Source organism: Muntiacus reevesi, chromosome 3 (assembly GCF_963930625.1).
Source record: "Muntiacus reevesi chromosome 3, mMunRee1.1, whole genome shotgun sequence".
In the NCBI taxonomy this organism is placed as follows: Eukaryota; Metazoa; Chordata; class Mammalia; order Artiodactyla; family Cervidae; genus Muntiacus; species Muntiacus reevesi.
The window spans coordinates 89,523,855-89,546,894 of NC_089251.1; the positions used below are offsets into that span (position 1 = coordinate 89,523,855).

Consider the following 23,040-nt stretch of genomic DNA (forward strand, 5'->3'; position numbering starts at 1 on the left):
CTAACACACATAGGAATAGAATAACCCTAGAAAATAATAGCCCTATAAAAGAGGACTTGGAGTTGCTGGTACTGAGAAGGGATAAAAGAATAGGGTAATAAAAAAAATTAAATGTCAGTATCAAGCATATTAACTGAACTGAAAATCCCTGTGTGGATAATAAAACACCTTTAACTTAATAATAATAAAAATGCATTTGATATAGATAACAATGGGGGAAATGAAGCAGGAATCTGCATCTTCTTTCCTTCCAAGTTATTTCTCACAACTCCTAATCTTACTTAAGCAGAGTTCAAGTCTATTGGATAATCAGTCTTTCAGGGATGTATGGAGAAGCAATGACTACCATATTCTCCAAACAAAAAAGCATGAATGCCAATTGCAGTACATAACACTTTGGTTAAATATAAAACAGTTCTTACAGAGCAGAATCTGAGGCAGTGGAAGGACAGCATTTGGTGGTGTAGTAGACTGGGTTTCAAAAGATGATTGCAATGATATCTCCCATGCCATGTGCTCTTTTGTGTAGTAACCCTTCCACTCCCCATATTCCCTTTGAATATGGGTTAGCCCTAGGACTTGTTTCCATCAAAAGACTATCATGAGCGATGCTGTGTATGTACCTTCTGTAGCTGGGCCTTAGATCATAGCTTCTACTTCACTACTTGGAATACTCATTCTTGGAATCTAGGTGTCATGTAAAGAAGTCAAGCAATCCATGCAAGGAAGCAGAGAGACATCCTAGCCTCGTAGTCAGCCCTCCCACGGTGCCACTCTTATGAGTAAAGCCATTCTGGGACTCCAACCCCAGGTGCCATCTGATTGCAGCCTCCCAGCTGCACTCTGGCCAAATCTGTGACCTCCAGAATGGTGAACAAATAAAATGATTGTTGAATGAAGTCACTAAATTTGGGGGTAAATGGTTAACATTAGCAAATGATAATCAAAACAGGTGGAAATCTCCCTCCTAGATCAATTATAGGAACAAGTTAGATAGTCATTGTTTTGGGAACTCAGAGACAGTTTAAAGCCTCAAATTCACCTTTTTGGTTTTACCAATCCACTCAACATGGGGAAAAAGGAGGAATGAATCCCCTTAGACTCTCTGTAGTAATTCATGTTAGGATTTCTGGGTGGCACCAACCTTCAAGGAAAAATTGACGTTATCTGTAGACTAGTAGCTCTTGAAACAGAAACTCTCCATTCATGCTCAAAAGGGGGCTCTGATGATGTTCTTTTGTCCACCACCCCCTCAAATGAGTCCCTTCCTGTTGTGGAAAACCTAAGTCAAGAATGAGCCATTTCTGTTCATCCAGTCATTTGCTATTATCGAGAACTGTTGCTGGCGCCTCGGGCACAGGATGTCTCACGAGTGCCATCCCTGATGACTATTTGTTACTACACACCCCTGTGGTAGCCCAAGCCCCTTATCAGCATCTGTTTCTGGCTAGGAATCCCTAGCCAATCAACCCTGCTTCTGTGGAATCACTTCTATTTCTTTTTTGCCATAATTTCCACTCATCAGCTGATGTGCAGTTAGACTGCAGGCACATGGAAAGGTGGCCATTTGCAAGCTTTCTTTAAGATCATACCAATGCCACTGGTGGGAGATTCCCACCTACTATAAAGGGTCTTTTGAATTTAATGAACAGAAACACAGGGTGGGGGCTCAGGAGAAGCTTTCCCAAAAGGTTTGATTCATGCTATGCTTTTCTGTATGTGAAAATTTTGCTTTGGGGTTGTGAACTCTTTAAAACAAACAGCTGAGGTCATTGTTAATGGGAGACAGGATGACTCGCATAGCTTCTGTCAAGACTGACTGCTTTTAGGGAGGAAATGCAGCAAACAGGGTTGGGCTTTTTCACAATGATCCATCTTTTAAAAGCAATGGTGAATGCCCCATCACATTAATCATAGGAGTCTGGCTTACATTGGAAATGGGGAGCAAGAGCTACTTATGAGGCACAAACTCATGAGCTGGCTGAATAGTGACAGAGGGCCAAATAATCTCATCTTCTTCCCACCTGCCTAGCTGGGCACAGAAAGAGGGCAGGGACATTCAAGTTAATAAGTCTTATAGTATCATGTCTCTCCTTTGAGGTAAGATGTTGTAGACAGAAATCTCGTTTCACTCTGGGATCGCCCTGGCCAGGCACAAGTTTCATCATCTCTCTTTGATTTACTACCCTAACATCATCCAGGAATCAAGAAGGCTGAAGTAGAGGCATCTTCTGCCTCACATTACCTCTGCAACACATCTCACTCCCTACTAAACACCATGCTTATTAACTAAACTTACATCCAAGAAAGTAACCATTATATACTACATAAAAATGCCCAAGAAAATCAAAGCAGAGTAAAAATGTCAAAGGAAGGAACAACTCTTGAATCTATCAGACAGCTGAGACTGCGGAACCAACCAGCCTGAATCCCAAAGAAAGACAGGCACCTTCAAGGAGATAGGGAAGACAAGCACGTGCTTACCTGCAGCAGATGCTAGGTGCCAGGCAAGCTGGTAAGACGTTAGCTAAAATTGTTAACACATTCCTAAAGGCTGAGTGTGGACTAGCAAGAGTGCAGAACTTCTGGGAACAATATACACCAGAGGAATTTAGGAAACTCTTTCTCACAGATGTCACCACTCAAGAGAGACTGGGAGTAGAACGGGAGAGACGAAAAAAGGCTTCCTTCACTGTGGAGGCCTGGGGAAGACATGTGGTAGCCATGTCAAGAAAGGATCAAAGCTCTGCCCTAGGCACTTCTACCCTTTATCAACTGCAAAGAAAAGCCTTGAGCCATTTAGGAAAGAAACGGCAAAATTTAGGGCACAAGACAAGATCTAGTACAGCTGGGGGAAGCAAAGAGAAAAAACCCTACCCTGTATCTATGAGGAGACACAAAAAAAGGAGGGTGTCCAAGGTCTATAGCCCTTACTGCTAAGGGAGGGACAGGATCACTGAGAATAGAAAATGTGAACACTTTGACTCCTCACCACCAAACTAGCAAGAAACAAATAGCCAACATCAGTAGTAAACTGCTGGAGGAGAGACACTTGAAGATGAAGCACAAAGTGAAGACCCAAAACAAGGATGACCACCCCTACTGTTCTCTTCAACACCATAGTGGCAATGCAATAAGGCAAGGGAAGAAAAAAGGAAAGAAAGGGAGAAACAGCACTACTCATATATGATAAGATGATCTACATAGAAAATCTCCCCCAAGTCTACAAAAAAAGCTACTAGTACTAGTAACCAAATTCAGTAAGATCACAGTACACAGGGTCACTTTACAGAAAGATAAAGTTTCATGCTATATAAATAAATACTTGGAAATTTAAGTAAATTTATTTAAAAAACACCAAAACCCATGAAATACTTAGGTACCAGATCTGTATGATGAAAACTACAAAATGATGAAAGAAATCAAAGAGCACCTAACTACCCAAACTCATGGATTAGAGGACTCAAGGTTGGTAAGAGGTCAAAATTTCTCAAATTATAGATAAACACATTTCCAGTCAAAGTTCTAGCAGGATTTTTAGCAGAAATTGACAAGCTGATTCTAAAATTTATATAGAAAAGCAAAGAAACTAGAAAAGTCAAAACTATTTCAAAAACAAAACAAAGCAAAATTGGAAGATTCACACTACCTACTTTCAAAACTTACTATGAAGTTACAGTGATCATGACTAAGTAGGATTAGTGAAATTACAGATATACAGGTCAGTAGATCAGAAGAGAAAGATCAGAAGTAGATCCAACACATGTGTGGTCACTGGTTTTTGATAAAAGTACAAAGGCAATTCAACAGAGAAAGACTAACTTTCACTGCAAATGCTGCTAGAAGAACTGGATAGTCATTATATTAGTTTCTCCTATGAGTACCGTAATAAATTACCATAAGATGGGTGGCTTAAAACAACAAAAATTTATTCATTCTCAGTTATGTCGACCAGAAGTCAAAAATCAAGATGCTGGCGTATTCCCTCTGAAAGTTCTAGAGGAAACTTTGTTCCTTGCTTCTTCCAGCTTCTGGAAGCACCATTAGCCTAGGGGCACATCACTGCAATCTCTGCTGCTGTGGGCACACCACCACCTCCTCTCTCTCTGTATGTTGCAAAAATTCCTACATGTGATTGCATTTAGGGCCAACCTGTATAATACAGGATAAATACCTCCTCTCAAAATTCTTAACCTAATCACATCTTGTGCCTCATAAAGTAACATTCACAGTTCTGGGGGTTAGGATGGGGACATATCTTTGGGGGGACCATCACTGAGGCCACCAAAGATGCATACAAATAGAGAGAGAATTCCAATCTATACATTGTACCATGTATAAAAATTAACTCAAAATGGAACATAATGCCTAAATAAAAAAATCTAAAACTATAAAACTTATAGAAGAAAAAAAAGAAGTGAAACTCTCGCTGTTTGCAGATGACATGATCCTCTACATAGAAAACCCTAAAGACTCTTCCAGAAAATTACTAGAGCTAATCAATGAATATAGTAAAGTTGCAGGATATAAAATTAACACACAGAAATTCCTTGCATTCCTATATACTAACAATGAAAAAACAGAAAGAGAAATTAAGGAAACAATACCATTCACCATTGCAACAAAAAGAATAAAATACTTAGGAGTATATCTACCTAAAGAAATGAAAGACCTATACACAGAAAACTATAAAACATTGATGAAAGAAATTAAAGAGGACACAAACAGATGGAGAAACATACCGTGTTCATGGATTAGAAGAATCAATATTGTGAAAATGGCTATTCTACCCAAAGCAATCTATAGATTCAATGCAATCCCTATCAAGCTACCAACGGTATTTTTCACAGAACGAGAACAAATAATTTCACAATTTGTATGGAAATACAAAAAACCTCGAATAGCCAAAGTAATCTTGAGAAAGAAGAATGGAACTGGAGGAATCAACCTGCCTGACTTCAGACTCTACTACAAAGCCACAGTCATCAAGACAGTATGGTACTGGCACAAAGACAGAAATATAGACCAATGGAACAGAATAGAAAGCCCAGAGATAAATCCACGAACCTACGGACACCTTATCTTTGACAAAGGAGGCAAGGATATACAATGGAAAAAAGACAACCTCTTTAACAAGTGGTGCTGGGAAAACTGGTCAACCACTTGTAAAAGAATGAAACTAGAACACTTTCTAACACCATACACAAAAATAAACTCAAAATGGATTAAAGAACTAAATGTAAGACCAGAAACTATAACAACTCCTAGAGGAGAACATAGGCAAAACACTCTCCGACATAAATCACAGCAGGATCCTCTATGACCCACCTCCCAGAATATTGGAAATAAAAGCAAAAATAAACAAATGGGACCTAATGAAAATTAAAAGCTTTTGCACAACAAAGGAAACTATAAGTAAGGTGAAAAGACAGACCTCAGATTGGGAGAAAATAATAGCAAATGAGGAAACAGACAAAGGATTAATCTCAAAAATATACAAGCAACTCCTGAAGCTCAATTCCAGAAAAATAAATGACCCAATCAAAAAATGGGCCAAAGAACTAAACAGACATTTCTCCAAAGAAGACATACAGATGGCTAACAAGCACATGAAAAGATGCTCCACATCACTCATTATCAGAGAAATGCAAATCAAAACCACAATGAGGTACCATTACACGCCAGTCAGGATGGCTGCTATCCAAAAGTCTACAAGCAATAAATGCTGGAGAGGGTGTGGAGAAAAGGGAACCCTCTTACACTGTTGGTGGGAATGCAAACTAGTACAGCCACTATGGAAAACAGTGTGGAGATTCCTTAAAAAACTGGAAATAGAACTACCATATGACCCAGCAATACCACTTCTGGGCATACACACTGAGGAATCCAGATCTGAAAGAGACACGTGCACCCCAATGTTCATCACAGCACTGTTTATAATAGCCAGGACATGGAAGCAACCTAGATGCCCATCAGCAGACGAATGGATAAGGAAGCTGTGGTACATATACACCATGGAATATTACTCAGCCATTAAAAAGAATTCATTTGAATCAGTTCTAATGAGATGGATGAAACTGGAGCCCATTATACAGAGTGAGGTGAGCCAGAAAGATAAAGAACATTACAGTATACTAACACATATATACGGAATTTAGAAAGATGGTAACGATGGCCCTATATGCGGGGCAGAAGAAGAGACGCAGAAGTACAGAACAGACTTTTGAACTCTGTGGGAGAAGGGGAGGGTGGGATGTTTCGAAAGAACAGCATGTATATTATCTGTGGTGAAACAGACCACCAGCCCAGGTGGGAGGCATGAGTCAAGTGCTCGGGCCTGGTGCACTGGGAGGACCCAGAGGAATCGGGTGGAGAGGGAGGTGGGATGGGAGACCGGGATGGGGAACTCGTGTAACTCTATGGCTGATTCATATCAATGTATGACAAAACCCACTGAAAAATTTAAAAAAAAAAAAAAAAAGAAAAGAAAATCTTTGTGACCTTGGTTTAAACAAAGATTTCTTAGACCTAATACAAAGTGCCTAATCCATAAACTCAAAAAAATTGATAAATCATACTTCATAAAAATTAAGAACTTCTGCCCTTTAAAAGAGAATGAAAAACAGCCACTAACTGGGGGGAAATGTTTTCAAATAATATATATGATAAAGGACTTGTATCCAGAATAAAAAAATAACTTTCAAAACTGAATAATAAGAAAAACCCAATTTTTAAAATGAGAAAAAGATTTATATAGACATGCCACCTAAGAAGGTACACAGATGATAATAAGGACATGAAATGATGCTCAACATCACTAGTCATTTAGTAAATATAAATTAAAGCCACAAGATCACCATACACCTATTGAAATAGCTCAAATTAAAAACAAAGTCATACATCCATTGTGGAAAATACCTTTGCAATTTCTCATTAAGGCTTAGCATATAATCCATGCACACAAATCCTACTCTTAGGTATTTATAAACTCTAAATTAAAACTTATTTTCAGAGCAAAACCTGTATGTGAATGCTTACAATGGCTTTATTCATAATTGCAAAAAACTGGACATAGTTCAGATGTCCTTTAAATTATGAGTGGATAAACAGACAGTGGTAATCCCATACAATGGGATACTACCCAGCAACAAAATGCATGAACTACAGATACATGTTACAACATGGATGAATCTCAAATGCATATATTTTCTACTCCAGGGTATCTTCCCGACCCAGGGATCAAATCCTTGTCTCCTGCGTCTCCTGCACTGGCAGGCGGATTCTTTACCACTAGCGCCACCTGGCAAGCCCCAAAGTGAAAGAAGCCAGACTGAAAAAGCTCTATATTGGATAATTTCTTTTTTTCCTTCTCCATTATGGTTTGTTACAGGATAGTAAATACAGTTCCTCATGCTATACAGTAGGACCTTGTTGTTTATCCATTCTATATATAACAGTTTGCATTTGGCAATTCCAAACTCCCAATCTATCCCTGCTACACCTGTCCTCCCTCTTGGTACCACAAGTCTGTTCTCTACATCTGTGAGCCTGTTTTTGTTTCATAAATAAGTTTATTTGTGTCATAATTTAGACTCCACATACAAGTGATTTCATATGGTATTTGTCTTTCTCTTTCTGACTTCATTTAGTATGATAATCTTTGGGTCTATCTATGTTGCTGCAAAATGGCATTATTTTATTCTTTTTTATGGCTGAGTAGTATTGCACTATATATAGATACACACACAAACACACACACACATTGTATATACATACACACACATATACATGCCTGCAGCCATGAAATTATTATTACTATTTTTCAGTTCTACCAGTTTATTACTACCAACCCATCTCCCTCCACCCTCGTGCACACATGCTCAGTCATGTAGCCCCATGAACTGCAGCCTACCAGGCTCCTCTGTCCATGGGCTTTTCCAGGCAAGAATACTGGAGTGGGTTGCCATTTCCTTCTCCAGCAGCCATGAAATTAAAAGACTCTTGCTCCTTGGAAGAAAAGCTAAGACAAACCTAGACGATGTATTAAAATGCAGAGACATCACCTTGCTGACAGAGGTCTATATAGTCAAAGCTATGGTTTTTCCAGTAGTCACGAATGGTTGTGAGAGTTGGACCATAAAGAAGGCTGAGCGCCAAAGAATTGATGCTTTTAAACTGTGGTACTGGAGAAGACTCTTGAGAGTCCCTTGGACAGTGAGGCGATGAAAGCAGTCAATCCTAAAGGAAATCAATCCTGAATATTTATTGGAATGACTGATGCTGAAGCTGAAGCTGCAATACTTTGGCCACCTGATGCGAAGAGCCAACTCAGTGGAAAAGACACTGACGCTGGGAAAGATTAAAGGCAGGAGAAGGGGGCAACAGAGGATGAGATGGTTGGCTGGCATCAGTGATTCAATGGATATGAGTTTGAGCAAGCTCTGGGAGATGGTGAAGGACAGGGAAGCCTGGCATGCTGCAGTCCATGGGGTCACAAAGAGTTGGACATGACTGAGCGACTAAACAACAAGAACAATATATACACATGTTCACATCTGCTGTCCACTTTTCTGTAGGTTTTTTCCTATTGATTAGTGAGAGCTCTTTATATGTTTTGAATGTTAACCTGTCAATTACAGATATGAACATGTTTTCTTCTAGTCTCTTACTTGTATTTTAACTCTGGTTTATAAGTTTTCATTAAACTCCAATTAGTTTTCAATTTATTCCCATATGTTTTATTAGTAGACAATTACATTGTTTATAATTAAGGACAATTTTTTTCTTTTCCTTGCCTCGTATTTCTGCTAGTCATATTCATTAACTGGAATATATAGTACCATGATATTGGTGACAGTGGGCATTCTTATTTAGCAATTTAATTATCTTACTTATTGATTTTTCTATTTTCATCTACTGATAATGTGAAATATCCTTGTGTTTCTCAGATAAATCTTATTTGGTCAAGACAGATTATTCTTTTAAAATGCTGTTGAATTCACTCAGTAATATTTTACTTCAGATTAAAAAAATAAATCTTCTAATTTAAAATGTTAGCTTGCTTGTTTGTGTGCTTCTGGAAATGCAACTTTTGTAATTAGTCTAATTTGATTAGACTAAAAAAGTGAACTGGGAAAACGTTCTGTTTTTCTTAAATTCTGATATAATTTAGATACTGTTGTACAGGAATACATTAACTAAGATTATTCACTAAATACATGGGGAAAAAAAACCACATCGGAAGACTGTTCAGCCCTCAAGCCTCTTACTTATTTTAAATTCATTTCTTTCCTTTGGTAAAAATCTTTGTTTTTAATAACATCAATCTGTTTAGTTGTTGACTTGTAATATACATAAAGTTGATTCAAAGTATAACATCAATATTACCAACTATAATGAACCTATGAGCAAAAATTTAAAAACATTTTTCAGTCCTTTTGTGGAAAGAATAGAACTTTTTTCAAAAGTAACTTGAAATTACTAGTTCTCATATGGTTATATTATCATTTTAATATACAATTAGGTTAATTTATTTTGGTTTTCATGTAATTTTTGAATCTTTTATTTTTTCCCTTTTTTGAATTAATATTTTATACTTTGAAAAATAATCACAAATTTACAGAAAAGTTGGAAATATAGTACAATTTTTTAAAATTTCCTGAGCCATTTGAGAGTAAAATGCCAATCTGATTCCCTCTCTCTAGCAAATATGTTAGTTTATATTTCCTATAAACAAAGACATTATTCTACATAAGCACAGTACAGCTATCAAAGTCAGAAAATTACAATAACACACTATATCTAATCCTTAAATCCCACTCAAGTTTCACTAGTTGTCTCCATGTTTTTTACACCAGAAGCATTCAGTTGAGATTTATGAGTTGCATAATTGTCATTTATTTACTCCTTAGATTTGGAACTGCTAGTTCCTTGATTTTACTTAATTTTTTGATGATTACAGATCAGTTACTGTGTAGAATGTCTCTCAGTCTGGATTTATCTGATGTTCTCCTATGACTAGATTCAGATAATTCATTTTGGTCAATAATATTAGTGATCTTGCTTTTTTCCTCATTGCATCCTATCAAGAGATTTCAAATCCTATCAAATATTTCAAGTTGCCCTGTTACTGATGATGTTCACTTCGATCACTTGATTAAGGCACTATCTGCTAGGCTTCTCTGGTGTAATGGCATATTTTCTCACTCTTAACTATTAATATTTTGTGGGGGGATACATACTTTGAAATTACATAAATATACCATTCTTCATCAAACTTTCAATGTATTCAGTTTGTTATTTGTATTTGTACTGCCTTGTGATTTCTTACTTTTTCAACATAATTTGTTACTATAACAATTTATTTTTAATTATTTAATTAACTGCTCAAATTGTTGCCAATTTAACCAGTGGTGACCCTTTTAGGCTGCTTTTGTATCATTTTGACAAAGCTCCATATTCTTTGAGCACTTCATTTCTGGTACAAGAAAATGTTCTAGGCTCATGATGAGCCTAGAAACAGACTCATGACCCAGGAATTAGTCATTTGTCCAAAATTCACTGATTCCTTTTAGTAGAAAATTACATTGAGAGGCCAAGATATAGCACTAGACATGCTTACTCATTTCCATGGGGTATTATTATTCCCAGACAAACTTAGGGAATGCATACATAACACATATACTTACTTCTATATTTATCTATAATGAAAAACCATGAGTTCACACCATAGGGTTCATTTGACTTTTTTCCCTTTCTATATCTGTAAACCCCTTCTCTGACAGAAACTGGCTTCCATTATCCTTAATATATCCACTTATTTATTTAGTACATTTTCCTTTATGTAAAAACTTCCATATCTTAGTTTCTACCTTTTCCACATGTGGATACCCTCCTTTTCCTGTTTGGCTCTGACTCCCTTTTCTGAACAGCTCTCCCAAGTGCAAGCCATTCTTATGCTGCCCCTGTGCTCTGCCAGGCCATGGCACTCCCCCACGTGCATGCTCCTCTACTTGCGTGGGTTCTGACACCTGGAACCAGACTGCCCCCAAGCACACATCTGACCTCACTCTATGGCCTCTGACAGCCCACCCCAGGCCACCTCTCTGTGAGCATGCTTTCCTCACCTCCTGGGCCCTGATTCTTGCGCCAGGTCACCCTCTATGTGAACACCCTTCTCATCCTGCTCAGACTCTGACATACCTGCCAGGCCACTCCTCTGCAGATGCTTCTTCACCTTTTATTTTTTGAATATATAAATGATTAAGGACTATAATATATAAAAAATAAGAAGAATGATAGAAGCCTAGAGTTGACCAAATGTCTCAACTTTCACCAAAGGGAAGAAAACAGATGTTGAAAACGAAAATGAAACTGACATTTTGAATATCGTCACTGATATTTTTTGACATTATAATTTTATTCTTGATAGCTGAAAGTACTGAGTCCCCTGACATACTTTAGAAAAAGCTACCAAATTGATCATTATAGACTTCTTCATTATAACTTAAAATTAGCAACTTCAAAAATAAAGGAATGTTAATGTAATTTATAGTACAGCCATAACAAGTTTAGCTATGCTTGTAAAAATACAGGAGAAAATATTCTGAAAATAGCATTAAAAAATCAGCATATGTAACTATATATATATATAGAATCAGCTCAATCATACATATTCCGTATCAGTGAGGAAAGAAGACACACCAAAATATTTGCAGTGAGTCTCTCTGAGTTGTACAAAAATGGGTAATACTTTTTCTTTCTGAATTATACGTCACATTCTCTAAGTTTATTTAATGAGCATTTAGAAGTTTTAAAGTTGGAAAACTAAACCATAAGACATAAGTCAGCATCTATTTCCACAGTACTGTAAAGAACAAAGAGTTAAGTAAGGACAGATCCTGCTTTTAAAGAGCTGGTACAAGAGCAGGTACTCTCACCCATGACCAAGAATGAGTCTTCTTTACATGACGGTTGTCACCTTAGAAGCAAGCACAGAACCTCAGAAGCCCTGGGGAAAAGCACTGTCCTCTGACTACTAGCAGCAGAGTAGTAGCAGCGGCAGTTTCATTTATAAACTATTAACTATATGCCAGGTATTATTTATGTATCTCCTTATTTGATCTTTGAGTGAGTGAGTGAGTGAAGTCGCTCAGTTGTGTCCGACTCTTTGAGATCCCATGGACTAATGTAGCCCACCAGGCTCCTCCATCCATGGAATTCTCCAGGCAAGAATACTGGAGTGGCTTGCCATTTCCTTCTCCAGGGGATCTTCCTGACCCAGGGATCGAACCCAGGTCTCCTGCATTGTAGGCAGATGCTTTAACCTCTGAGCCACCAGGGAAGCCCCATTTGATCTTTAGGAGCTCTAAAAGATTCTATTATCACCCTCTTTTTATAAACGTGGAAACTGGGGCACTGAAAAGTTAACTCATGATCAGACAGATAGCATGTGGCAGGGCCAGGATTTAAACAGAGGCAGTTGAGGGGACTCGCGCCGCGGTCGCGGAGACATGAAGCCCCCCGGGTCCACGCTCCACCTCGCTGTCCGCTCCTCCGGCCCCCATGGAGAAGACGGAGCTGATCCAGAAGGCCAAGCTGGCCGAGCAGGCCGAGCGCTACGACGACATGGCCACCTGCATGAAGGCCGTGACGGAGTAGGGTGCCGAGCTGTCCAACGAGGAGCGCAACCTGCTCTCGGTGGCCTACAAGAACGTGGTCGGGGGCCGCCGGTCCGCCTGGAGGGTTATCTCCAGCATCGAGCAGAAGACCGACACCTCGGACAAGAAGTTGCAGCTGATCAAGGACTACCGGGAGAAAGTGGAGTCCGAGCTGAGGTCCATCTGCACCACGGTCCTGAAATTGTTGGATAAGTATTTAATAGCCAATGCAACTAATCCAGAGAGTAAGGTCTTCTATCTGAAAATGAAGGGAGATTACTTCCGGTACCTTGCTGAAGTTGCTTGTGGTGATGATCGGAAGCAAACGATAGATAATTCCCAAGGAGCTTACCAAGAGGCTTTCGATATAAGCAAGAAGGAGATGCAACCCACACACCCCATCCGGCTGGGGCTGGCTCTTAACTTTTCTGTGTTCTACTATGAGATCCTCAATAACCCGGAACTGGCCTGCACACTGGCTAAAACGGCTTTTGATGAGGCTATTGCAGAACTTGACACACTGAATGAAGACTCGTACAAAGACAGCACCCTCATCATGCAGCTGCTGAGAGACAACCTCACATTATGGACATCAGACAGTGCGGGAGAAGAATGTGATGCGGCAGAAGGGGCAGAAAACTAAGTGCATACAGGGTGTCATCTTTCTTCCCCTTGAAACCTTTTTACTCATCTCCATTCCTTACTCCATTTGGATTTCCTATAGCAAAGAAACCCATTCATGTGTATGGAATCAGCTGTTTATAGTCTTTTCACACTGCAGCTTTGGGAAAACTCCATTCCTTGATTTGTGTTTGTCTTAGCCTTCCTGGTGTGCAGTTACTGCTGTAGAAAAGTATTAATAGCTTCATTTCATACAAACATAAGTAACTTCCAAACACTTATGTAGAAGACTAAAAATGTATCTGGTATTTAAGTAATCTGAACCAGTTCTGCAAGTGACTGTGTTTTGTATTACTGTGAAGATATGAAAATGTAGCTAATTACAATTTAAAGAGTGTTCTACATAACTTCTTAATTTCTACATTCCCTCCCCTTACTCTTCTTCAGAGACTTCCTTTCAGTAAGCAACTTTTCCATCCTCTTAATGTATTCCTTTTTAGTAGGAATCCAGAAGTATTAGATTGAATGGAAAAGCATTTGACATTTTGGGGCTGGGGGGATCACAGATTAAAATGCCTCCTGTATCATATATATGTGATGGAGGACTTGTGTATCTGTGACAACAGGGAGTTTCCTTATTCACTCTTCATTTGCTGCTGTTTGAGTTGACAACTTCCCTTCCCAATAAAAACTCACTTAAACCTCCAAAAAAAAAAATAAATAAATAAACAGAGGCAGTTGATTCCATAGATTGGTATAGACTGGGCAGTTCATAAAGAAGACTGATAATCAAAGAAGAGAAAGATATTGTAGCACAGTGACCTTGTAACCTTCTAATCTGGCAAAGACAGGATATTCACACACAGTTCTACACACAAGGTAGAAAGCAATAACCGTCAAAGGAGAGACCTATGGCTATGGGATCTTTGAGTGGTGAGAGATCTAACAGCAATATGGAGAACATCACCCAGTGGACAGTAAGACTGGCAGCAAGAAGACCATGAAGAAAAGTTGCAGCAAATGGTGTGATTAAGGGAATAAGGTGGTCTGAACTGAGGTGTCTTCATCTTCTCCTATAGGCCTAACTTTGGGGGTTAAAGGTGTACATTGTATGATTTCCATGAAGTGAAGTGAAGTGAAAGTCACTCAGTTGTGTCTGACTCTTTGTGACCCCACGGACCATACAGTCCATGGAATTCTCCAGGCCAGAATACTGGAGTGGGAAGCCTTTCCCTTCTTCAGGTGATCTTCCCAACCCAGGGATTGAACTATGCTTCCCACAGAATCCTACTATTATACCACATTTTCCCACTGCAGGTTCGCCACTGATAATACCAATCGTTGCCTCTCAATCTCTCCCTCTTGGCTACTTTCTGCCCCTTTGCTTGAATTAGGATAAGGAACCAACACACAGCACACAGAGAGCAGGATCAAGAAATAGGATTTCCTGAGTTGGGGTAGCATGGATACCCAGGGTGAACTTCCAAAGTCAGTGACATGGAGAGAAGGTACTGGTTCAAATGCATGTGGAGCCACACGCTCCCCAGCCACAAAACAGAGTTGGTGTGAAAGGAGTGGACGCACTCAGAGCGCTCACTGTGTAAGACTCACGATGTACCAGGTGCCTGAAGCAGAGGAAGGAAAGGTTCTCCAACCGAGGAGATTCTGGTCTAGTGGCCAAGACATAGTCTTCCACCACAGGGGTATCCCTTGTTCAAGGTGGGATAGAGGGAACTTGCCTGCAAGGGCTGGACAGAAGAGTGGGAGACAGGGAAAAAGAGACAGGAAAACTGCAGTGTGAGTGTGGGTGCCTGAGTGTTTAGGCACATTGGGTCTGCTTCAAAGAACTGATATCAGGCATTTTTAGTTAGGAATTTCCAGGAATTGAAGAGAGGATGAGCATCTTGAAGCATCCTTGACTATGCTTTACCTTCTTTGTGCCTCAACTGCCCTGTAAAGAACCTAGCCCATAATAGGTATTCAGCAAGTGATAAGAGCTAATATGGAAATGACATGCCAGACCTTGTGCTAAGCATTTTTATATATCATTTTAATCATCCTCAAAACACCCTATGAGGCATGGTTTATTAATAAGCCTACTTTATAGTTGAAGAGAATGAGGCCAGAGAGGTTAAATAACTTGTTCTAAATCACCGAAGGACTCTTTGGAAAAGGAAAATGCATGCTACTGGGAACAATGAAGGAAGAAAACTTTGCCATTAACAAGTTAGTGTGCACTCAGAGGAAAAATATTACTTGCCTTGTGTCAATCAAGAAAATTCTCATAAATGTGTTCATTTTTTGTGGATGTGTGCAGTAAGGTCTGCAGAGCGGCTACTTAGTGTTCAGCTCCTCAGTAAGGTGAATTTTTCAGGTTGCTTCCTGCTCCAGTAGCTATGGAGCTTTAATCCTAAGCATAAGACATTTTACACTTTAGCTTTTATGCATATGAATGAATTCTTTGTTTCTATCTTCATTTCTAGGGGCTCAACCTAGAATAAGGAGACCATCTAACAAAGGTATCATAACATGGTGTACATGTAAGTGCACACACAAAAATGCATATGCATGTGTACGCATTTACATCCATAACAAACAACCTAATTAGCAATGATTTATTTGTCCACTGTCCTCCAACACTGTTCATCACCTTGCTGAGTTTTCATTTGTTCCCAGGACCTCTTCTTTTGCATTATTCCACAAGACTTACTTCAGTTTTTATGTTTACTTAAACCTTCAATTCTGCTCTTACATGGACCAACTTAAAAAAGAAAAAGGAATGAAGAAAAAAAAATCCAGAGAGAATGAAAAGAAGGCTAAAGTTAAGCAACTTGATTGTACCTTCAGTCACTTGTATCTGGGGGCCTTGCTTTATACATGCAACAAGAGACACTTGCATTCACCTGTGATGATACTGAAAGAAAGGGCTGGAATTCTCAAAACCAGACTAGAGAGGGCTGAAGGGAACGCCAGTTGCAATCATCAAGTGGTCAGCCAGTGTGCGGATACTGACAACCAAGTAATGGTCTCATTTTCTAAAGCTTGGCTTAGGCAGTGGCAGGAGGGAGTGAGGTGGGGAGTGGGGAGGGAAAGAGTGCAGGACTACATGATCTTGAAAGATCATTACCAGATCTGGGACACGGACCGATGGTTTAGACAGCAGAATTCAGCTAGTGTCCTCTGCTCTGGAATGTTAAGCCTCTCCCTGTATGCTGCAATACTGCCCAAGTTCAGACAATGATTCTTAGGCTGAGATTAGCAGTTCATTGCTAATCTTGGGAAGACTTGCAGTTTTAGCTTTCATTTAGCTCCTCCTAGCATTTACTCTGGAGAAGGCAATGGCACCCCACTCCAGTACTCTTGCCTGGAAAATCCCATGGATGGAGGAGCCTGGTAGGCTGCGGTCCATGGGGTCACTAAGAGTCAGACACGACTGAGCAACTTCACTTTCACTTTTTACTTTCACACATTGGAGAAGGAAATGGCAACCCACTCCACCGTTCTTGCCTGGAGAATCCCAGGGATGGGGGAGCCTGGTGGGCTGCCGTCTATGGGATCACACGGAGTCGGACATGACTGGAATGACTTAGCAGCATTTACTCACTGTTTTTCTTCTCTTTTCTAATCAAGGCTGAGTCAAATAAGAAGGAGGACTCAGGTTTTTTAAAAGGGTCAGCTATAGCTGGTCTCTTTTCCCATTTCTTTCACTCTGGCCCCAAACAAGTAGCACTCTCTAAAGACTAAGTAATGAAGTTGCTGATTCTTTCTGCCTTAATCCATTACCTAATTATAACAAGCATTATAGCACTTTCAGTTTGCTGAATGATACAATGACTTATTTTTACAACTATTCTTCAGAATAGGTAGGACGAAGATCATTAGTATCTCATACATACATGAAAAAACTAAGGCTCAGAGAGGTTAAGTGATTAATGCTGGGGGGTCACGGTTGTATACTGGCTCACGATCTGTGGAATTACTGGGGACCCAACTCACACAACAGCCTCAGGTAAGTCACTTAATCTACTTGTGTCTAATCTCTAAAATGGGGATGAAAGTACCAACTTATTTCCCAGGGAAGCTGCAGATTTTAATCAGCCAATACGTAACTGTAAAGGGTTTTGGAGATTTCAAGTATTACATAAATGTTTTAATTAACTTTGAATGTTAAGGCTCCATTAGGTACCCAAGCACGGAAATGATGTGAATTTATCTCTAAGTGTTCATACTTTCCAGGGTTCTACAAAGTGTATCAACTGGATTGAGCTTAGAGAATACGCCCAGCTCTTTCTAAACTGCTCCTGGTGATGGCCCTGCTGCTTGTAAGCCCTCACTCTGCTGGCCCTCCTCACTTGAACCAAAGCAGATGGGTGCTCTCTATCCAGCCAGGGGTGAAAAAATACTGCAGGAGGGCTTGTTCTTCATGCCCCCTGAAGCAGCAGAGACGATCACAAGCAGATTCCCTACAGACCTTCCAGATGGGCACTCTGACCTCTAAGAAAACATCCTAATAATTTCCAGGGCATTCAAAGCATGTACAGTGTGGCAACACCACTTAGAAATGACCTAGGCCTATGTCTAAGGTCTTCATGTTATAGTTCCCCACCCCTCCGCCACCTTTCACTGAAATTTAACTTACTTCACAACAGATGAAGGTACATCTTATCACATAGAGAAACTGATGAAAATTTAATACATCAAATAAAAGAATGAAATAAATTTACAAGGAAAGAAATCTCTAAGCTCCAAGGAAGACAAACCTTGTGACGATATACTACTGCAGTGCTAATCTAAAAGACTGTGGCCTGTTCCATGTTGCTCAGTTTCATGACTCTAAGGAATTTGGTTCCTCTTTCCTTTCTATGTCTTACTTTTTCCCATCTGTAAAACCAAGACAATGGCCTCTAAAATCTATCTCAACTGACAATCTCTTTAAGCCAGAGCTGATATTCAGCTAGTATATCCAGTTTCGTCACTTGAAAAAGAAGAATAAAACAATCTACATCAAATTACCAAATTTAAAAATGCCTGCAAATTTTAAATGATAAATCATGGCTCTCCCATACCTGTAAGGCTGCTCTTCTCTCAGGTACCTGCTTAGCTAATTATATCGTCTCCCACAAGGCATTGCTCAAATCTTACCCTCAATGAGGCCTACCTGGTCTCTTTTAACACTGTGACCTGTATCCCCAGACTTCCACACTCTCACCCACCTTTCCCTTATTCTTTCCACAGAGCTTATTACCCACCTACAAGTACACAGTTGATGGATTATTCTCCTTATTTATTTACTCACTCCTCCATCCTAAATTGTAAGCTCCATGAAGTCAGAAGTCTGTTTTGTTCACTGATATATTTCAAGTGCCCAGCACACAGCAGAGGCTCAGCAAATATTTACTGAAAAAAATGAATGAATGAACCTCTAACAATAATTTACTTTTAAGGTACTTTAGGGCAGAGGCTACCTTCTTCTGTGCATCACTGTAATCAACTCAGAGCTTTGGCCCAGAAGATATCTGAAAACACATTTGACATACGTATCTGAAATCCATAAATACTCTGTGACTGCCTTCTTTCATTTGTCTTCTTGGCTTTGGAAAACCTGTATGAATTAACTAGCTGGTAAAAGGGTCAAGCTAGGGAGGTGAGGCTGGGCAAAGCCAAGGGCTGTGACTAAGCAGAGATTTTAGAATAACTGAGGAACAGCCAGTAGTCTCATAATAATGAGACAAGTCATTAAAGCCTCTCAGAAACTGGGAGATTCACTAAGGAAACAATAGCCAAGGAAGATGGTATTTCTTTTAAACATTTACAACTTCCATCCTTTTATTGGCTGCACCTTGCTGCCCGGTGTGTTCTAGGCACCTGAATAAATGAGTCCTATAAGACACAGGGAATTCTATGATTTCCCCTGGAAGACAGAATCAGATCTAAGAAAAGGGGGGAAGTGCTATACCAAGCTGACTAATACCTACTCATTGCAGTAGAGAAACGCCATGTATGAGAAAAGTTCAAAAGGCCATCTTTGTGTTCACAATTTATCAGAGAAAACTTTCTACAGGAAATGTGGGCCTTAAAGCATGGAAGAAAGTATCTCTGTGTAGACATGATAAAAACTTTGCAATAACTATATTTTTAAGGCATAGGACAATTTATTCAAGAAACTTCTCAATTGTTTTTAATACAAAAACTTGATGATATATTTGAGTGGCACTGTACCTAGTTATAGGATCTCAAAAACAAACAGCCCTAGGCTGGAAGCTGGGCTAATTATCAACTGGGGAGAGCACGTGGAGCACACAGCCTTTCTTCTTGTGATGGAGGATTTCATAATTGAGTCCTTCTGAGCTTACTGGTACCTTTCTCAGGAAATATCTGATACTGTCCTATGTCGGAGAGGGGTCATGGGGCTGCCTGGCTACATGAGTAATTCCCCTGGAAAATGCTATGACCGCACAATGAGTTGTATATATCACTTAACATATGCACAACACTTTAAATAACTCATCACAAGGCACTTTGAACCTTAATTGGGCAGAAGGGACTTTAATGCTAGGGGTCCCTTCCCTTCAAGTATTTACCACTTCTTAGTAACTCAACCAATAAGGTGAGGCTGGTGGCTAAGATACCAGGAGAAGAAGAGACACTTACTTTCACGTGAGTCCTTGCAGTACACTCTCTCTCTTCAGAGACTGATTGCTTTCTAGGTGAGTCACCAGGACTAAAAATGTGTGGTGGCAACATTATCTGTGTTCAGCATGTCTGAACTCCATCCCGTCTACCCTGCACCTCTGTCCTCAAAGAACACCACTGTCTCTTCCTGGGCCACTAGGTTCTATTCTAACTTGGTAAGAAGATAGAAAGAGCCCCATAGGAAGATAAAGGGATGAGGGTTAACTGATTTCAATAGCTAATAGCCACTGAGAAACCACTATTCAGGAAATGCAGTGGGGGAAAAAGACCCAAAACAAAAAGATTCCTTCAACTTGTTTTAAATCATTTGACCAAACATTTAGATGTTGGGAAAGTGAGTACAGCACCAAGTTATGAGTGCAGTTTATAAAAGATAAAGATCTGAGTCATCCCTTTGTGGTTACAGATTATGAAACCATTTCAGGCTCTCCCTAGACAGTATTCCCCGTGAATGTCAGATTGCAAACAGAGCAAGCAGAAAGGATAGGATCTCTGATTACGGCCCCTGTTAAGGTTTTCTCCTAAGCATCCTTGTATAGTTTACAATTTAATTTTTTTCCTTTGTAATCTTTAGCCCTTGTGTATATATCATCTAATGAAAAGGCCTTTTTTGAATTAACATGGTATTTGGAAAAAGAACATGTGTTTCTATTTTATTATTAAATACATTTATAAAGAAAGAAAATGTTCTCAGATCTAGTAGATGCCTGCTTTTTGTATTTTAGGATTTTTTTTTTTAAAGAGCCAGAGTCCTGTAACACGTCAGAAAAACAGAATCCTTAATGTAAACTTAGATGGTGGGGGCCATGGTAAGTTTTTGGGCAGGGAAAAATTGTGAAGCTTAGGAAATCAGATTTGCCTCATCTGACCACCTTGGGGGCAAACACACTGCTCTGCCTTTTCCCAGCTAGTTGGTAAGCTTGGCATCTATTAAGAAGGACATTCTAGGATACAGACCATTCCAATTACCACAATGGTCTTGTGTTTCAAGACTGCTTGTTTATAAACACAGCCACTTGCTAGTTTGATTTCTGTCCTTTGTTTCAGTTTGTTTAAGCTCCAAATCTTTTCAGAGTGCAAAAGCCTAAACACAAAATTTTTTAGATTAATGCCTGGTGATTCTCATTAAAGGAATAAAAGATAGCAAAAATGTATGTTGTACAGACATTTAGTTTACACTCACATGTAATTAAGGAAACTGACATTAAAACAATGGGACGCTGCCATTTAACACCTAAGAATTAGCTAAATGTATTAAATATTAACTTCGTGCTTGCAAGGTTTTGGTAAAATCACTATACTCATGCATTGCAAATAAACCACTATAATATAGCAAATAATTTAGGGAGAAATGCTACCTTATGTTTTGAGAATCACAGAAATATTTCTACCTCTGGCACAATTGACTCCACTCCTAGAAATTTATATTAAGGGAATAATCTACTAGACTAAAAATGCTATATGTATGAAGATGTATATAACAGAATTCTCAGGGGGAAAAAAGAAACCAAGTGACATAAAATTGGAAAAAAGTTGAATCACTGTATATCAACTAGGGTACCAGCACCACCCTTTTACGGAGGAAGAACGTATATCAGAATCTTCCCAGAGGGAAAGAGGAAAGAAACCAAATACATGTGTACTTTGAAAAGGATATTGGAAATTACCAATGCTTTTATTGTCTTTTAGACATAAAATTGCTTTATCTTATCATTTTAAACAAGGTTAAACAGGATATGATATTTTTGACTTATTAAGAAGAGGTATGAGTAAAGAAAGTTTGATAAATATCAATCTAGTATCAGTAGCAAGTCTGACAGCATCCAGAAAAGCAACTCAACAACAATAGCTAAAGTTTATTGAGTACTTTGTGGGTCAGGTATTGAGCTAAATTCTTTGCATACATTATTCTTTATTTAATTTTCACATTCCTAAGTGGTAGTTTTTTACATTGATGTAAAAAATCATTATCAAAGCCAGGTAATAATGAAAAATTCATTTAGTTGTCCTAGAGGGCAAGGAGGTGTCTGAAGCTTGGGTTTTCAAACCCACATGGGGACTGGAGACAATGACTTGGACCTGTCTATGCAGCCAGGTTAGAACTGAGACTGCTGTGTGAAGACAAGGCTCTTCAAGAGCTGAAACTTCATAAAAGGACAGGCCAGAAAGCAAATCTAGCAGGAATAAGGACACCTGTTTGTCAGAGCACATTAAGCACACTGTTCTGAATTTTGCTTCCCCAGTTCCCATTTAACAATAATATATTTGACATTATTTCCTATCAGTATATAAAACATCTTAATGAGTGTCCTATTAAACAATTATAAATAATGATGCAGCAAATAACCTAGCATATGTCCACAAGTATATAAATCTGTAGGACTATATTCTTGGAGAGGAACTGTTGGATTAAAAGATGTACACACTATATTTCTTCCTTAGAAGTTGTACCAATTTATACCACCACAGGACCATATGTGATGGTCCCTCCATATCTCAGGAAACATGGTGTGTTGGTAACTTCTAAAAGAAAAGAAATAGAATGCAAAACCATCAGAGTAAAGGGAAAAAAGAGGGAAAAGATATTAAAAAAAAAAAAAAAAGTCAAATAGAAGGTAGAGGGTCTAAGGAGACAGAATGACTAAATGAAATGTAGTAACCTGGACTGGATCCTGAAACAGAAAAAGGACATTAGTGGAAAAACTGATGAAATTTGAATAAAGTCTGTAGTTAGTCAATAATAGTATGCCAATGTTGATTTCTTAGTATGGCAAATATACAACAGTAAGAGGAAAGATGTTAACATTAGGAGAAACTGGTTAAAAGGCATACAGGAACTCTCTGTATTACCTTTGTAACATTTCTGTAAATCTAAAATATTCTCCCCCAAATTTTACATAAAACACAAGGGAAGGGGGAAGGACATTCCAGCAGGTGAGGAGGGTAGTGTAAGCAAAGACATAGAGAGGGAAATAGCACCATCCATGCAAGGAACTAGAGGCAGCCTGGTGTTACTGGAGAGTCAAGCTGCAGCTCTGAATGTATGAGCTAATTATTTCTTTTTCTA

At 39.0% G+C, this 23,040-nt stretch overlaps 1 protein-coding gene and 1 pseudogene across 2 annotated transcripts in view; one reads left to right on the plus strand and one right to left on the minus strand.

The window, feature by feature from the left end:
- Positions 1–23,040, minus strand: part of EXOC6B (exocyst complex component 6B) — a 669,652-nt gene that overhangs the window by 37,821 nt on the left and 608,791 nt on the right. The gene's annotated exons all lie outside the window — the stretch shown is intronic.
- LOC136162991 (14-3-3 protein theta pseudogene) lies at positions 12,550–13,346 on the plus strand (annotated as a pseudogene).